The following is a 5867-nucleotide window of genomic DNA, read 5'->3' as shown; positions in this document are numbered from 1 at the left end:
ACATGAACACACATGTACACACATGCACACACATGCACACACATGAACACACATGCACACACATGCACACACAAGCACACACATGCACACACATGCACAAAAATGCACACACAAGCACACACATGAACACACATGCACACACAAACACACACATGCACACACATGCACACACAAGCACACACATGCACACACATGCACACACATGCACAAAAATGCACACACAAGCACACACATGCACACACATGCACACACAAGCACACACAATCACACACATGCACACACAAGCACACACATGAACACACATGCACACACATGCACACACATGAACACACAAGCACACACATGCACACACATGCACACACATGCACACACATGCACACACATGAACACACAAGCACACACATGCACACACATGCACACACAAGCACACACAAGCACACACATGCACACACAAGCACACACATGAACACACATGTACACACATGAACACACATGTACACACATGCACACACATGCACACACATGAACACACATGCACACACATGCACACACAAGCACACACATGCACACACATGCACACACATGCACACACAAGCACACACATGCACACACATGCACACACATGCACACACATGCATAGCTGGTGAGCCACGACACAGACAGAGGATCCAACCACCGTCCTGCCACGACCCCCCCCCCCACTACTGCCGGACTTATTAGTCTTATCAGCTGGCCACAGGAAACCTTTCACCAGGGCAAACTCATCAATACTTGCACCTCCAGCGAGGAGGGCCGTGGTTAGGGGGCCGTCCCAGACAGGATGAAGGGGGGGGGGGATGGAAACCACAGAGATTTATGTCTGCTCTGGTCCTAACCTCATGACCCCACCATCCATGGGAGGGGGGGGACACCACAACTAACAATGACTCTGTATCTTTATGCCTGCAATGTTTGTGTGTTTTTTCTTTGTTTTTTTTCTATTTTATTATACATTTTATTTATATTTATTGTTGTAATAATTGAAAATAAGTCAATAAATATAAAAAAAACAATGACTAGGGCAGTAGGGTGCAGGTATCTGGGGGTCACACATGGAGTCGGGCTGATATCAGATCTTTGTTCAAACTAGATGGATGTTTTGCATTTCCAATAAGTGCTCCGACCTCAGAAGTCCAGTCTGGTCCAGAACCGTCCACCATTGACTCCAGTAAAGTATGAAAAATGGATAATTAGATGGAATTAGGATGAAAAAAAGATGAAAACAGGGATGAAACACAGATATAACCTGGTTGAACTGTGGGAGGTTCCCCAGGGTTCAGTGCTGGGGCCCCTCTTGTTCAGTTTATACATGCAGCCCTTAGAAAGTATTATAAAAACTAATTCAGACGCTTGTATCTTCCAAACTAAATTACTGTAATGTATTACCTCTGCACATCCTTCTCATTTCCTTTTCACTCTAGTCCTCTTTTCCGTCTCCATCCTCATCTAGATTTCATTTCTTGTCCTGTCTCAGTCGTCCCGTTTCTATCTTCACTCCCTGATCTTCACTAAATCCCAGTCTTGTTACCTCTGAACGATCCCTGGTGGTGGGAAGTTCAAGGTGAACCTACGCCAGGATCATCCATCGCTCGTTCACAGGATGAGGCAGAGTTAGCCAATATGAACTAAGAGGAACATTTATGTTCAGGAAAACAAAGAACCAACCAAGAATATAGCCAGAGTCCGCCCGTTTCTCTCTCAGGCCAGCACGGAGGTGCTGATGCATGCTTTTATCTCATGTCGTTTAGATTATTGTAATGCCCTGCTCTCTGGTCTTCCTAAAAAGAGTATTAAGTACCTACAACTACTACAGAATTCAGCCGCTCGCGTGCTGACGAGGACCAGAGGGCGGGAGCACATTACACCTGTTTTAAAATCGCTGCATTGGCTCCCCGTCCGCTTCAGGATTGATTTTAAGGTTCTTTTACTGGTTTTTAAGTGTCTTAACGGTCTTGGGCCATCTTATTTATCTGACCTGCTTTTACCGTATCAACCCTCACGGACCCTGAGGTCCTCTGGCACCGGCCTTTTAACCATTCCCCGAACCGGGACAAAAACCCACGGTGAGGTTGCATTCAGCCATTATGGCCCCTCTTTATGGAACAGCCTGCCAGAGAACCTCAGGGCCGCAGAGAACGTTGATATTTTTAAAAGGATGCTCAAGACACACCTTTTTATTATGGCTTTTATCTGATCTCATTTACCTAGTCTTTTCAGCTATTTATTGTATTTACTTTTTAGCTTTTTTATTATCTTTAAACCTTTAATCCATTTTAGTGACTTTGTATTTTATGTTATTTATTATTCATCTTAAGTTTTGTATAGATTTCTCTAAAATTTTACACTTTTTAGGCATTTTTTACTTTCTTTTAATCTTTTAGTTTTTAGCTCCAGTGTTTCCTCAGGGGGGTCGTCCACACTGGGAGGTGTGTCTGCTCTGCCCATGGGGGTGTCGTCATGGGGGTCCCTCAGGCCTGGGTAGCTGGGGGTGGGACTCCACCTTCTGTGTGGGGTCTGCCCCGGTCTGTCCGGGTTGGGGGGGTCTCTGTGGCGATGCTCCTTGTGGTCATGGTCGGTGATGCCTCTCAGTGTGGACGGCCACCCATAGGTAGTGTTTTCCTCACCTGGATCGTTTGTGCTAAGCCATGTCACCAGTCCACTTATTGTGTGTGTGTGTGTGTGTGTGTGTGTGGGCGTGTGAGTGTATGCACATGTGTATGAGTGTGAGTGAGGGTGTGTGTATGCGTGGGGGTTGGGGGGTGGGGTCGTATGGGATGTTTTAAATTGTACTTTTGATTGTTATTTTATTTTGTATGTAAAGCACCATGAGTTGCACTTACACTGCATGAGTTGGTGCTATATAAATAAATAAAGTTTAAGTTTAAGTTCAACGTTAAACAACGATGATCTCAGTGACAGAAGTTAATCTGTGGAACAGTTTAGATACAGAAATGAAAATGTGTAGCACGTTATTACAATTCAAAAGCTCCTATACAGTTTTTCTCTATTGCCAAAACACAAAACCCAGTACTCTAAACCAAATGACCAGTTGCCTAAACACATTTAGTAAAACTACCCCCCTTTTGCCACAACCACAAACACAATTCACCTGTAGACACTGTTCACAAAACCCATCCCCTTTTTCTCAAAACTCTAAACACATTTTGCCGTGCTAAAACACATTTTGCATATAACTCTGCTCCAATATCCATTGTGAAGCTCATGTGATGCAAAATGCTACCCACAATCAGCAAAACTTGAACACAATGAACATACCTGGTTTCAATCAGTAAACACAACTACTCATAATTGAAAACACCTATTGCAAATGATGTGACCACACCTATATAAGTCAGTGCAGTTTGCTGAAGCCTCAAAAACAAAAATAGATGATCAAGACAGGAGAAGAGGAGTTCGTGTCAGATGTGTTTGGCATTTGAGAAGGAAATACCATTTAGTGAAGAGTTAACACTGTTTTGAGGGTAGAGTATGCTTTTGCAAGAGAAGTGTAGGATTTTGCATTTTGTGTGTGAGTTTTGTAATTTGTGTTTAGAGTTTTGAGAAAGTGAGGTAGTCTATCAGGAAATGTGTTTAAACAATTGTGAAAAACTGTAACATCAATCAGCAATTCATTAGTGTATGTCTGCCACCCTACTCTCCGTTCCTAAACCCAATAGAGGAGTTCTTCTCATCATGGCGGTGGAAGGTCTATGACCGCCAACCTTACACCAGAGAGAACCTTCTCAGGGCTATGGACCTGGCCTGTGATGATGTGGCTGTGGAGGCGTTCCAAGGCTGGGTGTGGCATGCCAGGGCATTCTTCCCACGTTGTTTGGCTATGGACAATATTGCCTGTGACGTTGATGAGGTCCTGTGGCCCGACCCAGCCCAACGTGATGCCGCCCCATGATTTCGGTGTCAACATACAACATACTGTGTCAATTTTCAAACGTACTGTAATAAAAGAAATCGAACCCTGAACATTGTGTTCTCAATTGTTACTTTACTGTATCTATTGTGTGTAATGGATCCTCTATGGAGTTTACGGTACGAATTTTTGCATTGAGTTGTGATATTACTGCATTTTCTGCATTATGTAACTATTCCCATGAAATGCACAAATCTATAGTAAATGCCCAAAACATATTTGAGAATAAATAAGGGTTGCTCAAATGCATCCTGGCAGTTGTTAAACTGTAAAAAGAACAGTCTCACACTGTGAACATTGTGTTTTAAATTTTTTTGGTAATGTGGTTAATGATGCTCAGTAGTGTTTACATTTCTGCAAGCCTTGAGTGGTATTTTGGTGTCAGAGTTTGCTTTTGAGCATATGAGCAACTGTTTTGGTGTGATGGGTTGGTTTTTGAGCATATGAGCATCTGTTTTGGTGTGATGGGTTGGTTTTTGAGCATATGAGCAACTGTTTTGGTGTGATGGGTTGGTTTTGAAAAGAAACTGTGAGGTTTAGTGTACGTAGCTTTAGAAAAGTGTTTTGTGTTTAGAGTTTTGTGAAAAGTGAGGGCAGTATCGTGAAATGTGTTTAAGCAATAGTGAAAAACTGTAAATACAAAATGATTAATACATATAAAGCAAAGGTATAATACACATAGGCAGGTACCTATGGACATGTGTATGTATATGTGTATATGTATGTATATATATGTATATACAGTATGCGTGTGTGTATGTATGTATATATGTGTGTATATGTGTATGTATGTGTGTGTGTATGTTATTTATAATATGCTATATGTTTTTGTACAGTTATTTGTTAATACTCGGGCAACTTCTCATATGGATTTATTTATGTATTTGTTTCATTCTCTAAATCCTAAATGCACTAGTTTTTAAAAGCTAACTTCTTTTTTGTGAAAAGGGTAGACGTCATAAGCTTAGGCTTCAGTCTACACCTTTTTTAGTTAAAATTGTATATATATATATATATATATATATATATATATATATATATATATATATATATATATATATATATATATATATATAACTATATATATATATATTATATATATATAACTATATATATATATATATATATATATATATATATATTATATATATATAACTATATATATATATATATATATATATATATATATATATATATATATATATATATATATATATATATATATATATATATAGTTACGATTTACACTGGTACTTTGGGTTATTTGTGTTGTGGAAATTGGAAGGACCAATAAACTAAAATAATAATAATAAAAAAAAGATGGGTAACGACTGTCACTGATAGGTTTTAACTAATCATTATCCCGTCTGGCTGATGTCTGATCCGAGCTGCCTCCTCTGGAGAAGGAGATAACCCCTTCAGTGGGAGGGCCGGAGGGCCGAGAAACAGGGGTGGAGGAGAGAGAGAGGATCTAAGACCCAGGGCCGTCATCCAGACGGATGGATGTCGCAGCGATCTGGACGTAACGAGCATTCAGGGCCTGAGACTAACGATGCTGCTCACTGGACATCAGCAGACTATTTAGGAGGAAGAGCTGGAGATGAGATCCGGGCAGAAGAGTCGGGCGGGAAGAATTTCAGCTCTTCTTGACGAGTTTGCGCAGTAGATGGAGAGATGGACTTCATTGATCACATGCTGCAAAACTCCAGAAACTAAGCTCTTCTTCAATAACGCCACCAGAAGCAGGACAGGTGATGCAGAGACCATTACAGAAGTTTCAAATCAAGCAAAACAACTTCAACACAAAGATGCAAAGAGAATTAAAGCTGCAAGCAGCGATGAACGGTCCTCCACCCTTGTGCACGTTCAGGCTGCAGTGGAAGCTTGTATGACTTCATGT

This window comes from Cololabis saira, chromosome 13 (genome assembly GCF_033807715.1).
Source record: "Cololabis saira isolate AMF1-May2022 chromosome 13, fColSai1.1, whole genome shotgun sequence".
In the NCBI taxonomy this organism is placed as follows: domain Eukaryota; kingdom Metazoa; phylum Chordata; class Actinopteri; order Beloniformes; family Belonidae; genus Cololabis; species Cololabis saira.
The sequence above is the reverse complement of the archived record's forward strand: the minus strand, read 5'-3'. Positions refer to the sequence as shown.